Source organism: Gavia stellata, chromosome 10, assembly GCF_030936135.1.
Source record: "Gavia stellata isolate bGavSte3 chromosome 10, bGavSte3.hap2, whole genome shotgun sequence".
Classification (NCBI taxonomy): domain Eukaryota; kingdom Metazoa; phylum Chordata; class Aves; order Gaviiformes; family Gaviidae; genus Gavia; species Gavia stellata.
In genome coordinates this window covers 18,833,735-18,851,502 of record NC_082603.1, presented here as the reverse complement: position 1 = coordinate 18,851,502, position 17,768 = coordinate 18,833,735, and the positions used below count along the sequence as shown (strand labels likewise).

General features: G+C 39.8%; 1 protein-coding gene across 2 annotated transcripts in view; it reads left to right on the top strand.

The window, feature by feature from the left end:
- Nucleotides 1-1,455: 1,455 nt before the first annotated feature.
- The window catches only part of PKN2 (protein kinase N2), a 56,872-nt gene continuing 40,559 nt past the window's right edge, over nucleotides 1,456-17,768 (top strand). For both annotated transcript variants that reach the window (XM_059821670.1, XM_059821669.1), the window contains exon 1: nucleotides 1,456-1,486. The gene's annotated coding sequence lies outside the window, so the exon portion shown is untranslated. The remainder of the gene's footprint in view (nucleotides 1,487-17,768) is intronic.

Sequence of the window (17,768 nt, the reverse complement as noted above, 5' to 3'; positions counted from 1 at the left end):
AAAAAACAAAAAAACACCTCCAAAATTATTTAACTTGCAGTTCCAGAGCAAACAGATTACTACTGGCCTGTAGCCATACAGAGATACACTAGCATAAACAGAACAAATGCTAATGCCTGCACAAAGATGAATCTATAAAAAATGCCTCAGCTTATGAGTTTGACATGAACTGCGCAGATAAAAAAAATAGTTTTAATTGCTTCCACACAGCGTTTTGTACAAGTTCAGTTAGCCCAGTGTAACATCCAACATTAAGGTGGAATGAGAATGCACGTGTGTGTATAGACTAGCCAACAGAAAGTATGTGTTTATGGACAGGTGAAAAAAAAAACCCAACTGACACAGGCAGGAAACTGAGAATAAATGCTAGTGTCACATGCTGCCAAGAGGGAAGAGAAACCATTTCCTCCCAGACACTCAAGCTGACTTTGAAGCTCATTACTCTGCAGACTAAGTGAACAGTGCCAATCCCCCCAAAACTCACCAAGCACCCCACGTACGTATGTTTAGCCCTTTAAACTAATAAGAACGGCATTTACAGCGCCCACTCACCACAACCTCCTGGGCCACTGCTCCAGGTCCCCGGGGCGGCAGGTGGCTGCCCCCTCTCCCGGCGCCTGAGACAAGCACGACCTCTCCTTCCTGAGCTAGCTGCTTTTGCTAAAAACGGCCCGGCTTTACCCGTCTCCTAGGCCTGGCGAGCCGACCCCCAGCAACCCCCAACAACAGGGATGTGCCACACGCCCCCCCCTCCCTCCCCCGGCCACCACAGAGTGCAACGGCAGGACTCCCAGTGCTGCAGCTTTACAGAGGGGGGAGCGCCGCCAGCGCAGCGCAGCGCGGCGAGGCGGGAGGACGGCAGGCAGCGAGGAGACCGAGCGGCTGAGGGGGCCGAAGGGAGAGGGCTCAGGCGCGAGGGCCGAGGCGCGCGCGCGCCCTCGCGCCCTGCCGCCCAGCCCGCGCTCCGCGCCTCGCGCCGCTCTTGCCCGCAGGGCGGGGCGGGGCGGGGGGGGGAAGCGGGGGCGGGCTGCCAGCCGCCTCCAGGGAGCCCGCTCTTCCTCCCCACACACACCATCACGTGCTCCGGGAGCCGCAAAGCAGCGACGCTTTTGCGACAGGGTGACAGCCAAATGGTGCGACATCCGCGGCGGCCGCAGGAGCAGCAGCCGCGGCGGCCGAGCGCTGCCAGGGCCGAGCGCCGCGCCTGGGCGGGGGACCGCACCGCACCTCGCCCCAGCGCCCGGCGCGACCCCCATGAGAGGAGGGGGGGGGGCAGCGGCATCCCCTCCCGCGTCCCCCTGCCTGCCTGAGCACGGAGTGCTCCCCCCGCCCCCGATGCGCCCTTAGTCCCGGCCCCGGACCCGCCTCCCTCGCTCCCCTCCCCGCCGGCGGCGGCGGCAGCAGCAGCGTCCAGGTGCGGACTTCAAACCCCAGCGCAATGGCGTCCAACGCGGCCGAGAGGGAGCTCCTCTTCACCGAGCTCCAGGTAAGCGGCGGCGACGTCCCTCTGGGCGCCGCCCCAGCCCCGCTCCCCTCCCTCGCGGGGAGGATGGAGCCGCCACCGCCGCCCGCGGCCTCGCCGCGCCCCGCCGCCCCCTGCCCGCCGCTGGGCGCCCACCCCACCCCGCGGCCGGGCCGAGGAGGCGGCGGAAGCCCGTGCCCACCCCAGGCCTCTTCCCGCTGCTCTCCCCCGGGAGCGGAGGCGCCGCCGCCCGGTCACGGCCCCACCCCGCTGCCGGCCGCGACCCGCTTTTGTCTGCTCTCGGCTCCCTCCTTCCCCCCGCCGAGCGGCCGCGTCCCTCCGGCAGGGCCTGCCCCGGGCCGCGCCCCCCGCCCCGGCCACGGCCCCGCCGGCTGGGGAGCGCCCTGCGCCAGCGCGGAGGCTGCCCGCTCCCGCCGGCGCGGCGGAGCCGCTGCGGTGGCTGCTAGCGCTCGCCCCCCCCCCCCCCGCGCCTCGCCGTCCCGGGCACGGCACTCATCAGGGCCCCGGCCGGAGGGGCTCCTGGTAGCCACCCCACCGCCTGCGTCAGGGTCAAGCAAAGAGCTTTTCCCCTGTACGTTGCACCGCGCAGGAGTTGGAGCCGCTTCCTTTATGTAGGCCTTGAACTCGGAGCCTGTGAGGAGCAGAAAATGGTCCGAGCAATGTTATTTGTCACACGGCAAGGGTTCTTGTCACTACAAAAAACCGCCAAACAACCCCCCAACACTGTAAAAGGTCCTGAAAATTCAACGGTTGGTTGTTTCCATCCCTGTAGTTTGACTAGTTTTGGTTGCCTGTGCAACTGTTACTTTTCTGCTTGTCAGCTGCAGGGTTAGACGCGATTCGGAGCTTCACTTTCGTGCTCGTATCTTTAAATGTCAGCTCAACCTGCTAGCTCTTCTGCTTTTCCTTGTCCAAAAGAAAGCTTGCTTTTTTTTTTTTTTTTTTTTTTTTCAGATATACATCGCTAAATCTATGCAAGTTGTTATGGTTAACCAGGCTGTGTCTCTGAATTTATTAGTTGGACAATTAGCCAAAGTAAGACGTCCCTAAATAGAAAGCATTGAATTTAATGCTTGAATAGAAATTAGAAAGGCATGCTTGAAAAAGGAGAAATTTTGTTTCCTAAATGCTGTTAAATTCTCCTGTAATTTTAAACATTAGCAATGTGCTCACTTGAGTAACAACGGAAAAGAAAGCACAAAACAGATGTAGCAGTCTGCTTAATATTGTAGCACATGAGATGGCTGAAGGCTAAGAATCCATCTAAAATGCGGAACTTTAATCAGTGCCTCGTAAGTGTCTAGGAAGAATCGCTATGTTAATACAAACTTGATACGATGATATATAAGCTGGTAAACCTGTTTGAAGTGGTGAGCTGTGTGAATAAGTAACTATGGTAGTCTTACAGGTAAGCTAAATGGAAGCAGAATTTCTGTAGAAGTACTGAGAGTGGGGTTCAGATTAATTTAAACAGAAGTGAGTGCGTTTTTTTGTTGGGGGGGACTTTTTGTTGTTGGGGTGGGGAGGGTTGGTTTTATTTGTGGTTTTTTTTTTTCTTTGGAAGATGAAACTGACAGTGATACTAATTTAAAAAAAAAAAAAAAACAAACAGAATGGATTAGATGCTTTGGTCTCTTCCGTTATATGTGGTAACTTCTGTATCAATAAATACAGTTCTTTGGGCAAGACAGAAAGGTTATGAGGTGAATATGGAAGTCCCAGTAGGGTTTAAGCTTTGTAAACTGCTAAATTTTAGGTATTTTTAAGAGGAACTTCCATATCAGGAAGAACCACTTTAAAGGTACAGTTTTGTTTGCAGTGGCATATATTAGCAGTGGAATACAAAGGCATCAGTATCATTTTTCTTGGGAATTCTTCAAAACAAATTACTCTTCATATACCTGGGCGTAAAAGCTAGTTTAGTGGCATGTTCCCAAAGTAAAGGGAGCTACAGTGAAGTGTGAGATACGCCATTTCACTTGTGTTTCTTCAGGAGGAAACTTCCTCAATCTAAAGAACTCTAACTTAAAAAGTGCTTATATGTAAAATGGGCTTTTACTTGCATATTGCAGTCTTGCACAGAAAGATGAGGAAGTTGTAGAATGCATGGCTACAGTAAAGGTTGAAAGCGTCACGTAGCTGGGTTGATCTAGATCGTGAACGATGTGTGGTTTAGATGTTTTGCTAATACTCGTGAAAACCTACTGAAAACAAGCTAAACCCAGTGTTAATCCCAAGCTTGATCCTGACATGGAATATAAAGTGGCTGTCAGTTAGTGATCAATAAATTACATTGCTTGTTGATATTGTATGCTCTGCATGTACTTGGTTATGATAGCCCTGAGTACTCCAGCATGCTATAAGTAGTTAACTGTTCGATTTGGATGAAGTTAATAAAAGTGGATCAGTAGTCATGAATCAATTGAACTCTCCTGATATGAAGATTGGCAAACTTTCACAACTACTGACTAACAGGATGTGAAGTGGGTTCTGAGAAAATATGAAAAACAAAAGGGTAAAGTAACTAACTGCTAAGAGGAAAGTGGTAAAACATAGATGTGGTATATGTACTTGTTTCAAAGTGTGTTGGGTTTAGTTGAACAGGCCTTAAATAGGCCTTAGATCACACTTTCGCAGTGACAGTTTAGACTTTAAAAAAGTGACTCTGTATCTGATCGAGCTGTTTCTTAAAAACCTCTGCTAGCAAACATCCACTAGACGTTTCTGTCCTGCTTTTTCTACAAAATATTTTCTCCATTCTTCTATATCTTACTTTAAACATTTCACAGACAGTTAATAGGATGTAAGCAAGCTTTCTCATAAGTTCGTTCAAGGTGAAAAATGAAACACTTATTCCTCAGCAGTTAGCAAATGCATAGTATGAAATAAACTTGGCAGTAAACAAATCCTCTTTTTAGTTTGTTCTGTTTAGTAGCTTCACCAGCAAAATTACCTCATTACCAAAGATTGGAAGATTACATAAAATGAGCTTACCTTTTTACCTCCTTTTTCAGGTGCTTTTGTAGGAGGGGGAAGGAGCTTGGGTAAGAACCAGTATTGCTGATGTTGCCTTCCCTTCCAAAATTCTGCTGTCCTCTGGGCTTGCATCCTTTTGGAACTTTGTCCAGCAGGTGAACTAGCCTCTCCAGTGCTTGCTTTCAGGTTAATTGCACAGCCTTTAACTCTTTGATTCCTGGTGGAAGTGGCAACTCTGTTTCCTCATAAAATTAAACTTTAACTTATGATGCTGTAGGCTGTTAAGTAAGGCATCCATGAAAGAAAACCTTTTAAGTCTTATAAGAAAAAAAGTCTTTTTTTTTTTAAATAATTATTAATATAAAAAAAAGGGTTTTTGAGGTATAGCGTGTATGTGTGTATTTTCAAAGGTGTGTGCTTTCTTGGGAGTGATGATAGATGTCAGCATAGTACGTTGATATGGCTGGGGTAACAGAAATTATTACGAGTATTTCAATGAAGCTATTTTGTATGCAAAATGATGGTACTTTTGTACTTCCAGGTGTTCTCTACCACTTCTTTTCTAGACAGTAATATAAATGTTTTAAACTTTAGATTTTTCTCATCAACGTTACAGGTTTTATTTTAAGAAAAATTTTGGTTCACTCAAAATTGTGCTTCCAAAAACAATACCTGTTTAATGCCAGATATTTATATTGCTTTGTTTTATTTGCTTAAATGAAATTGTTTGGTCAAGATAGAGAACTTGGGCTATGCCCTAAAGTAAATAAGCATGTAACAGACCTTCATTTGCTTCAAATGGAAGTGTTAAAGGCTCTACTTGGAATGAGTTTTTCAAACTTGGCCATAATACCTATTTCTAAAATTAAAAAACATTGGCAAAAATGTCTTTATTTCTGTATTGGTCAGAATAAAGGGATTTTTTTAATGGATATTTTGTTCTAATGGAAGCCCTAGTCATCTAATTTCCTAAGATGCTGTACTCGGGAATCTTGAAGCATAAAATTCATGACAGAATCGTGTTTGAAGACTATTAGTAACTTTTTTTAAAAGTAGTGATGAACAGTGCAACAACTGAAATATATATGTAAATTATGCTTACATGATGGCACATCCGGTATAGGTTTTAGTTTGTTTTATTTTTCCGTTTCATATCTGGGACAAGAATATTCATAAAATGAGTATGATTGAAAAATGCTTAGTGTTTTGTTAGTCTGCATGATATAAATTGGGCAGTTGAGTCTTACATTACACAGCTATGTTTTGTATATAAATGCATATAAAATTAGGCATTTGTACCTCGCCGTGTTGGGTTAAACTGCTAGACGCGACTCTGAAGACCTGCATTTCGTTCCTGGCTGCTCTGCTCTCAGCTAGATGACATTAGGCAGATGACTTTGCTTACTCATGTCTCAGTTTCCTCATCTTTAGAATAGAGGTAATGATGCTTGCTTTTTTAGAGATAAAAAGTACTGGGTATTTATTATTAGCTGTGGTCAAGTGCCTAAGGACACCTTAAAAAGGTACAAGTAACCTAATTAATCTGTTTTGAACAGATATTGTAATTAGGCTGAACACTCAGCAGTAAGACTGCCTTCAAATACTGTTCAGCTAGGACAGACTAGCCTCAAGTGATTTTGAATTACTCCTGCTTCTTCAGAACAAGAAAATGTCACATTCAAGTGAAAAATATCCTGAACTAGTCTACTGCAGTTTAGACATGAAAATGTGTGTACAGCTGCTTGGGACTTTTCAGGTCCCTACAAGTGCTTCTCGAACTGGTGGATTTAGGGAAACACTTCAGGTTTTTTTCCATTTGTGGATATATATTACTCTTTAAACACTACTCTGTTCAAAACTTGTATTACTAAAATATACATCCCGTTCTCAGTGGAACATAAACAGTCCTTAGAATACCTTTAGGTAGGTGCATGGGTGGGGCTTTTCGTTTTGTTTTGGGTTGGGTTTTTTTCTATCTTCTGAATTCTGTCAGTCTGCGTGTTAACATGGGAATTTGGATATGATGTAGACTTGTATACATCTGACTGAATTTTCTTTATCAGAGCAGATGTCTTTCTAAGACTCAGATCGGTTGTTTTAACTCAGGATAAATTATTAGTGATGGCTAGTAGAAAAGTATATTTAGTTACAGTATGTGTAATAGCTCTGCTGGAACAGTTTTATACATTGTGAATGGTCATTCATTCCAATGTAACCTAAAATCTGTAGTAGAATAACTAGATAAACATATCCTTTACATTGGGAAATGGTGGTTTAAGGGCTTAATGATGGGATTAAGAACCTCTTTGTCAATGTCTCAGTGCTTTGCTGAATTAGACACTAAGACATTACATTGTCTCTCTCTAGATTGAAAGTAAAAAGCCTTATGGTGTGTTATATGCAGCGCGAGGGTCTCAGTCTGCTTTTTGGTTTTGCTTTTTCTAGAAATCGCTTGTACAACTGATATGAATTGGTTGATGGTCGGCTTTTTGTTCGTTTTGTTTTCGCTATGTGGATCCAGTAAGCAAATGGGTTCAGGATCGGACTGAGCTGAAGCATCTCTCGTGAGATGCTGCTCTGTAGCATGGGCAAGGCATTTTTATGGTACTTTGATGCTTTAATTATGAATGCTTGGTCTGCAATTCCTGGCACAAGCAAAATAACTTCTTTGCTAGTGTTTGGGGGGAGGTGGGGTGTGTTTATTTTTTAAAGAAATTAGTTTTATGTTGTAGGATCCGATCCATGACTTCTGTTACTTTGAGATACGATTCGGAAGTACTACATTGAAACAGAAACTAGTAGTGCCATTAGTTAACAAAATGCTTTGGGCCTGTCCTTGCAGTAACATTACATCTGATTAGTTTGTTTATTTGAACTGCAGCAGTATAATTATGTCACACTGACACAAGTCCACACCATTTTTGTTACTGCCATTTTACAGTTACTGATTACTTACTGTTTGACAGCTCACTAGTGAATTGAACTATTTGCGTGGCAGTCTGGGCGTGCATCTTGTGGAGCAAAGTTGTGCTCTGTGAGTTTTCTCATGGTGCTTTGTGGGGTGCTTTCCTGAACCTTCAGGAATTCCATGACTGTGTGTCAAACTAACGCAGTTTTGTGGCATCCATCAACTTTGCTAGTGCAATTTCTGGCAGCTGGTGAGGAGGACATAGCTGAGTTCTGTGGTGAGCAGGCACTATGAACAGGATAGTAGTGTGCAGTTCCAGGCTTATGTTCAGCTAAATGGACCAGCTCTGCTGGGAGTTCTGCTGCTGTTGCACTGTGGGTAATAGAAGAGGCTGAAATCAAGCTATTCAGGCTAATGCATTTAACTTCACAAATAGGATGAGTTGAGAGAGTTCATGTGATCAGTTACTATGGCTCAGTTGTGGGACCACCAACTGTGGGTAGTGATGATCTGATTGTTTTTTAAGAGTAGGCCACACCTTCTGCTTTTCTTGTTATTAGGTACAGATGCAGTTTCCTATATTGTGTAGCAACGTTATGTCCACTTCAGCTGTAGCTCCTGTTTGCTGCTACAGTGGTGTACAGAGCATTTCTGGAGCGGATGCACCATGATGGCAAAACCATGCTCTCATCAGTGTAGTTTGTTGCTTCTGCTGGGCAACGAGGGAAGAAACCCAGGAATATTAGCATAAGTGTATTTTGCTAGGACACTGCATCTATACTAAAGACCTTTTGTTATTTTATTATAGATATATAGATACCTATCAGATACCAAATAAGAAATTGCTGACGGGGAAGGGCTGGGCTATGAAAGGTTAATGTATGCAGATTTTTCCTGTTCTTTTTTTTGTGCCATAAAGAAAGGTTGATATGTGGCAGGACCCAGGGAGGATTTGCTCTGGCCCATTATGCAAGTCAGGAAAACTGGGCTACGTTGGCAAAAACCTTAACGTGGACATGACTAAATTAGTTAGCTTTTTTCCCTCCAATTCCTGTGGATTTCTTTAAGCCTTATTTTCTTCACTGGAGGTGTATTGGTTTTTAAATGACAGAGAATTTCTGACTTGGTAAGTACAGATCAGAGGGCTTGAATCAAAAGCCTGTAATATCTTTCATGTCTGTAGTGTTATGTATAGTAGTCCGGTGCTGAAGCAAACTGGTTTTTCTGTTGAGGTTTTTCAAACGTTTGCTATCCTGCAACATGGTAGTGGGGCTTATAGATTTTAAGTTTCCATTAAGCACAAGAACATGTTAACCTGAAAATGAAATTAGCAGAACGAGTGCTGTTTCTACTGAGAAGAACCAGGGGGACAGCTTTCCACTAACTTTCCACAATTGTTATTAGAGTGTCACAAAATACAATAGGCGGTAGATCTGTAGCCAGGAGAAGGCATAATTAAGTCTGCAATATCAAGGTGCTAATAGATTGTATCAAAGTTCTGAGACAAATCACAGCAATAATGTAAGGCTCTGTCTGTTGGTGTGATAGGGACACTTGCAAGCAGATCAGGTCAAAAAGGAGAACTTCTCATGTGGATTACTACAACAGTAGCAGCTTTCTGAATTAGTGCTGGGCCTTAAACCCGGAGAATATTGCTCAACTCTTGGAATGTAAGAGCTGATACACTGTTTTTGTTAGCTCGTAAAAGTTAATGCTCAAAGCACTTAAAGACCACTATCATATACAATTTCTTTATGAAATTTAAAAATAAAATACATGTACATGAACTTAAGTACATATGTGAGTACATAGAAGGATATTACCTTTGTTAGACTATTGAAATAAATAGGTTATTAAAAGGAATAAGAGCTAATAGTAAGTGTAATTGTTATTTACTTAAGTACTTACAGTACTTGCAAATAAATGTGGTGCATAGCTGTTCAGAAATTATTTTTCTATCTATCTGGATGTACGTATATAAATTTTTTTTCCCATCTAAACTTCATGTAACTTTTGAGGAGAATTTGAAAGTTGGTGATTAAAAGAAGCAGAAAAAAGTTTGGGTTTTTTTTTTTTAAGCCCCAAACACAAACTAGCTAATTAAACAGGAAATAATATTAATTATATGGTTTAGTAGATCACTGGCACTATAATTTGTTTATGAACTTAGGACTTTAACTTGTGTTTTTGAAAACTGTCAAAAGGCATATTCAGTGTGGTTTTTTGTTGCAGATCACTAAGATGCACGGCAGGTCTGTGATGTTATTTAGGATGGAAAAGTTCTAGTTGGTTCTCTGACCATGCTGTGTGCTGGAACTGGAAGCTTTGCCCATACAGACTTGAGGCTGTTGTTCAAATAGAGTGTCAGACTTTGTCAGCTCGTACTGCTGCTGAAAACAAGTATGTGCCATGTTGTGTTGCTTTACATTTGCACAGACAGCTATCTATATGGTGAACAGGTTTCGTTGTTAGTTTTGTTTTGGTGGGGTTTTTTCCCTCCCAGATTAGTTTTCAGCCAGATCAGGTTCACAATCCAGTTTACTGTGTGGCCATATGAAGGTTTGTACTGGCATATATCAGTGAATAGTCTGGGGCAGGAACAAACTGTTAGGGGAGGATAGGACTGCTGGTTCTTCAGGGTGCTTTTTTTTTTGCCTGCAGTGCTGGTTTATGCAATAAAATGTTTATCAGATTACAGGCTGAGATTTACTCATGTGTATGTGGCTTTGAGCTAGGGACTGTGAGAAGAGTCCAATTCTGCTGCGGATGAATATACAGATAACAAACAGTCCATGCACTGTCTACGGCAATTCTTTTCTCACTTAGCGTTCTTTAAGCGAAGAACTCACAATATGCTGCGTATCACAGTAAAAACCTATTTGTCTGAAAAAGCATTGAAAATAGAATGGTTTTGGACATCATGCATGGATGGAAGATGTAGTTTCATTAAGTTTGATGTTGAAGGTTGAGAACAGTGTTAAGGTTTTGTAGCAGTATGCTAGGTGAATGTGGGAATATGACCACAACTTTATTGGTTAGCTTTCAGAAGTTGCTCTTAAACCTTTTATGCACTTGAGGCAAGATGTAGTTTTGAAAAATCTTGAGTCTTTTTGTTATTTCTCTAACTTAAGTGAAAGAAAAAGTGAGTATACGATTGAAACAGATGGGGTCGAATTTTGGAGTGAAGACAACTTACTGTGCAAATAATACTATAAAATTACTGTCCATAAAGATAATGAAGAGGGTGATGTATTACAGTTTGGTATGAATACACTTGTCAGTTATTGAATATTCAATAACTGAGAGCCATTTGAATATTTAGTAGGAAAAAACCCAAACAATGATGAGTTGAACGATTGCAATAACAGAATACCTCTTAATGATCACATGAGCATAAATTAAAGCACCAGCTAGAGGACTTTGAACTACTGTGTACAAGACTGATGCTGTGATTCAGAGGTCTAGCCAAATTCGGGGGGAAAAAAGGCCTGAAAATATGGTGCAGAAATAACAAATTTGAGGTAACAAAGATATTAAATGTTTTCAAATTAGTTTTCAAATTTATCAATTCTTTCTCCTCCTTGTACACATTGACAAACTCTGTGTATGTTGTCTTCATAACTCGCTATGCCATTAGAATCTGGGTTGGATTTTTTTTAATTTTTTAATTTGTGCTGTTGGGGTGAAGGATTATCTTCAGAATAAACAAGGAGAGTGTTCTTGGTGATTCCAGATGTTCCAAAGCGCTCTACTAACAACTGGCTTATCTGTGTAATGTGGGCAAGAAACTCTATGCCAGTCCTTAGATAACTGGAAAAAACTTGCTTAGTTCTGTTGTTCTGCCTACCTTTCTTATTTCTCTTGCGCAGGAAGAGGAACATAACCCCTTTTATGATAGATTTTAGGACTTACACTGTTTACATCACTTAGGTTATTAGATATATTGAAATTGCTTTTCCATCATTGTGATGCTTATTATCTTATCTCTTGGATTTTTAAGTAACGTAAGTCCAAAAGCCTCCAAAACTATTGTTGAGAATTTAGGAGGAATGCAAATTGACTGTGTGGCCTGTTGCTTTTTACAAGCATAATATGTAAAACCATCCACTGCTTTTCTGTTTCATGTGTTTATTTATACAGGAAGACTTTGCAAAACAATTAAGTGGAATGTGTTTTAAGAGGATGTTCCCTTTATAGACAGATCTGCATATGACATGAAAAGATTATTTCTTCCCTAATTCTCAAATCGCGTGGGCTAAAATTATAAGACAAATGATGACAAAGTGTCAGCCTTTCTTAAAAATAAAAGGCATTATTAACCTCTGAAGTTGTAAGGATGTATGCTGCTGGCAATCTGTCCGGAGCATATGGGGAACTACATGGGCATAATGGGGTGGGGAGACAGAATACAGTAAATTAGATTCTAGCAAAAGATTATAGAAGACAATCAGACTGAAGGCAGGGTTTCAAGACTTGTATTGAAAAGTACCAAAATAAGCATGCTACAGATCTACAGAACATTTTAAAATCATCAAGGCCTTTTTGTAGGACATGTTCTAAACTTAGTGACAGCAGTAGAAAAGTAAAAGTACTGTAAATCGTACATGCCTGACTACTAGTGTAGCATTCTTGAACTGCTGCCCATTTAGGACTCGGCAATCTCCTTTAATGGAAGCATGTTTTCTTCAATATTTGAGTATGTTTGTTCCTTATTTATAAGCTCATCTGAAGCTGGTGTTTTAGGCTGAGAATGACTGGATGTTAAAAGTTATCATTTGCAAATTATAATATCTGTATAATTAGAGATCCTCAGGAAGATTATTTAAATTTTGTTCTTGAAACTTAACCCATTATTTAATGGTTTTTCTTCAAGTTGCTAGGAATTGTGTCTTCAGTCTGTCTTTTCGTGAAGAGATGGAAACATGGCATTTTGAAATTTAAAATAGATAGTACTTTAACATTAGAACAAAATAGTTTATTTCAGAGGGTTTTTTAATTGTTGTTCTCTACTTCTTTGTTCATACCAGTTACTCTGAGTCAAACTAAGTATTCATCTGTTGGGAGAAAAATGTAATTGGTTTTAACTATTCATCTTTATCAAGTTGGTTCAAATACGATTCCTCATCACATAAGTCACTTCACAAAGTAATATCTAAATCTGACTTTTTTCCTTTTCATTTTGTATATGCACTTCTCAAATAAAATTAGTATCTATGGGAAAGTACATGGCATTCATCAGGAGCTAATTTTTGTTTTGGGGGGAAAACTCCTTTCTGGAATTCTGCCTTTTGTCGTAACATGCTGCAAAATGCAGAAGCAATTTATGATTGTTAATTTAAATGCTTTAGAAACTGGTGTTCATCTGTATTAGGATTCTGTACAAGAGAATGAGTGAATGTATTCTTAAGCTTTAATTAAACTAATTCTAACAGATCTAAAAAAAAAAAAAATCCTTAGAAGTTTCTTAAGTGCAGGAGGAAAAAGAATATCAGTCTGCTATAGAGCAGTATTCAGTATCATCATCTTTTTTTCAGGTTAGTAGCCAGCACTAATATTAAAGTGTTCTTTTTTGAAGTGTTTCTTTTTGATGGGAGTAACTCTGACACAGTCAGAGCAGCAGCTGCTGTGCACGTGGGAATTGGTTTCTTTAACTCCAACTTGATTCTTGAACCAGATGACCTCGGGTATGAAAGAAAGGCAAGGGAGATGCAAGTGGTCTCCCATTTTTGTAACTTTTTCCTTTCTATAATAGACAATACTGTTTTATGGACTCAAAAGTAACATTTCACTTCTTCAGCATTTGTCTGCCTTCCCATCTGTCGCATGTACTTGAATTAATTTACTGTCAATTTAAGGTTTATACAGAACTTAAAGTAAACAGATTTTAAAAACTTAACTACAGGCATCCATATTCTGAATTTATCCATATAGATTTTCTAAACTATGCAGTTGAATTATTTTTATCTTGATTTCCATCTAGCATGTAATATTTTCTGTAGTTTTCCTTCGCTAATTTTTGTCTTGCACTTTACTAACCATATATGTTGAAAAGATCAGGTGTTTCTAATTACTTTATGAATTTTTCCACTGTTATAAAATAAGCTGTCTACTGTCCTGAAGTATTTAAGTGTTTCTTTATCGCAATGAATATACTTGAAGCTTAGTACATAGTCAAGTACATCTACTGGGAATTCCTGCAAATCTGAGTTGCAGCAGCAGTGAGCATTTCTGTGGCAGATACTGGGAATGATCGGAGATGCCACTTCCTCCCTCAGGGTTAGCAAAAGGAGAAGGGAAGGGCTGGCTGTGGTTCTGGCATCTTCAGAAAATGGGGAGAACCTGTGTCTAGGCAGAAGCGTTGGCTGTACCCCAGAATGTTTATAATAATGCTAGTTCATTGTGTCCTGGCTAGGTAACACAGTGGGAAGGGTGTGAAAAAGAAACCATAATGCTCAGCGAGGTCAGAGAAGTGTACAGTTGAGAGGATGCTAGCCTGAGCTAAATATAGTATCTTATTTTGGAAGACGGTATAGACATATTGAGACTGTACTTTATTTTTGAGTAGTTTAATTTCTTTTTTATAACAGAGACTGCTTTTTATTTTTCTCCTGTGACTCTTGACATCTTTAGTAGAATGCTTGAGAGAGCCTCAAAAAACACCACCCCCACCCCACCCCTTTCAAATACAGCTAGGAAATAGCCATGACCTCCTAAAATTTAAGTTTCTGTCAGAACATATTGGTCTCTTTGAAGTAGCAGAAGTCTTCCTTCAGGTATTTTGCTGTCAAAAGTTAGTTTGTATATTTTTGTCTCCTAAAGATGACATGCTTTAGATTAGCTAACTCATTATAGAGGAATACATAGTAGATACTCTTGGGGATGCAACAGGTTAAACTTCAACCATAAATAGCTTCTAACTGCAGTAATTTCTTTCTTTAGCTTAAAGGACTTAATAAAGGTTTTGCTGAATGTCATATCTAGAGTATTTTTTGTAGCTCTTGCTTATTAATAAAGCAGAATATGCTACTTCTGTTTAACATATTTTTCAAGCTACAGTTTCAATTACTAACTAAACATTTTTCTCAGGCTGCTAAGTAAAATGCTCCTGAACTGGAATGAAGTAGTAAACTTTTAGCTTTGAAAAGGAATGTCTTGAAAGTTACGAGCATGTCAAAATCAGTTACAGTGGAATATTGGCAACAAATATTCCTAGAACATTTTTTAAAATTGTAAGTGTGTGTGAAAACTACTGTGTATATATGCCCTGTAAAATAGGGTGAGGCTTTTAATATTAAAAAATGGATCAATTTAGGATAAACAGAGGTTAAATACCGCGTTCAAGATTCCATTCACATGATTGGTGCTGGAAAACACATAGAATGCATGTGTAATCTTACCCACTCTGAAAAAGGAAGGGCATTGAAATCACTAACACATATGCCTCATTGTGGGCTTTCTGAATACTCAGCAGTATAAAAAGCAACATATCATCTTCCTAGTTTAATGCAGTTGTAAGGTGAGAACTTTTGCCATTATTATGTAAATGTGGGTTTATAGCATATCCTTTAAAATTTACTTTTATAGGCACATCTATACATGATGCTTTAAAAAGCTGTTGGTTTATGCTGCTTTGTTTCTGTTATGTTACAGGTCTCATTGGTGCATTGGTTATTTGGAAACTGATGCTTCCCATTTTCAATTTAGCTGATATTGAAACTGTGCTGGTAACAAGAGCTAGATGGAAGAGAGTCCTACACAAGTATATATGCAAAATGGGAAACAGCTTACTTGGGAGATGGTACTGAGACTGAACATAAAGAGTAAAACTTGTTAAACGAGCATTAAGAAATCCTTCACTAAAATCCTAGACGTTTATTCAACGCTTCTCACTGTCAATTTCATATAAATGTCAGAGGTTCATTTTGGGTCATACGAAGGTAGATTTGGATTACTGTACTGCAGATCAGTGGGGGATCAGGGCTCCTAAAAACTAAGAAAATGTAGAAAGTTTTTAAAACTAAAAGTTTAAGCAGATTTGTAATTTAAAATATAAATGTATTAAGAATTTTTTGTAGTCCACATAATCAGTAAGTGAAATCATCTGCCTCTTTTTCATTACTATTGCATATAAAGCAGTTAAGTCAGGAAATTTTCTTTTTGCTTGTGTTGTAGGTTAAGACGGGCTCCTGTTTCTTTATGACTTATCTAATACCTAGGGAATTCTTAAATAGAAAATGGACATTAAGAGCCACTGAGAAATTTCCTACCGTATTTTAAGGGTTAGAGAAAGAAGGGTTGGAAAAAACAAGATTCAAGTGTATTACAGCGTACATCAGTGATGCTCTGTAAAAGTCTCAGACAAATGGGGATGTGAAGTAATGCTTCTATAAATAACTCTGTGTTCATCCATAAACTTTTACTGGAAAGGCATGGAATGAGATGCCTGCATCTCTGCAAGTGGAATTTTGGGTGTGGCAATACTTATCCCAGATAGTGAAAAGTGATCTTTTCTACTGACCACCTGTAAAGATGGGGAAAGGATTTAAGGAGGCTTTTCCATCCTTCTTTTACTGCTGGAGATGAAAACAGGAGCAGCATTTCCAGGTGGTTGGAGTGTAGGGTGTGAACTTAAGTAACTTCAGCTATAGTAGCCAAAACGACTGTGAAAGAGTTCTCAATCCTAGAGTATAAAGACATAGTTCCTTGGTATAAGTACAAACATACATCCCTCTCCTGTAATAACAGGTTCAGCTACCAAGCTGGGGAACTGATAAGCTGTGGTGAAGGCACTGTTGCAGTTCTAGAAAGCCAAAAAATCTGGTTCCTTTACGAAGATCTAGTATTTAGCCACTTGACCTGTTGCCTCATAAAACAGATGTTAGTATTATCTCTGATATGTATTGCTGCATTTATAATGTACAAAATAGTTGGCTGCTGGAGACGGTAGCTTAATTAGAGTGAAATGTAGACTCTCAGCTCTTCCATTAGTTTTGCAATGGCTCCTGTAAAATATAGAAAAATTAAATGGACTAACGTATCAGTTGTCTGTGCTGAAAGCTGGAATTGCCAGAAACAGAGATTTATTTTTTTTTTTCCATATCATAATTATCCATCCCAGAAATGGAGATTCTCATACATGAATCACTTTGTGCTTTTCAGGTTAAAGAAATTAGCGTATTATTGTTCTTTAACAGTGTCGTGACACTTGTATGTGTTATTGAGAAATTCCTGTTTACCAGCTGAGGATTTCTTTTACATCATTTCAATGATTTAAGATTTTTTAACCTGCGATGAAAGAACAGAGAAGTCCCAAATTGTACTGACTTGTTTTTATAGTAAGGCTTTTTAGCGTTCTTCTGTAGTTTAGTTAGAATGTGTAACACTTTAAGTACCATCACTCTACAGATGTGGCAATAGCTGATACTGTAATTCATGGATGAGCAGAATGGTCAGTCTGTTGCATTATCTGAGATAGATAATAATACCTTTTAATTAGGTAATAGTAGCTATTATCTAATTCATTTTTATCATAATAGATAAAAACCACCTTACAAATGGGAGTGGACCTGTTTCTCATTAAGTATTAATAACTGGGGTTTGGGTTCCTTGGGGTTTTATTTTGATATTTCTGTGTAGTGATTAAAACTTCTTCACAAGCAGAAATTTAACCACACATGTTTATCTTAATATTAACATTGCAGCCATTGAAAATGTATAGTTGCAATGTTAACTCTACATTAAGGTAAGTATATTTTTTTGGATGCATGCCCAACAAACTCACCTTTGAGCACTGTGCGTTGTGTTTGAGGAGGAGTTATCAAAGTCGTAAGGTATGATTGTGACTCATGACTGTTGACTGACCTTTTTACCTTTGAAAATCTCTTCTACCAAATTAAATATCAGATCCTGTAGCTTGGGCAATATAGTAGTAGTAATTTTTCCAAAACCTTGAGCTATACGTATAATATGATTCTGCTCTGAATGTTAGACAAAATTAGGTAAAAATTTTGTGTGGAAAAAACCAATAAAAGTATTGGGCTGACATAAAACATAATTGTACTTACTTTCTGTAGCAGCAGAAATGCTTTATTTTAGGTGTTTGCTTTAAAACACGCTTCAACAGATACCTTACTAGTTATGTTTAATTTGGGGAAGGGGGAGGGTGTTTATCTCTTGTGGACAGATGACTAGTTTCTATATTAGTAGTACTTGGATACAAATTCTCCTACAACATTTGCATGACCTTAGCTTTATCTTAAATAGTTCTGTTTCTTCAGTAAGTTATGTTGGACTTCAAGCATTTCGGAGCAGTAAAACAACTGCTTGCACCAAACTTGAGCTTCATGTAACTACAGAGAAATCAACCAAGTCAAACTGAGACAAGTCTAGTGATAAGAATTT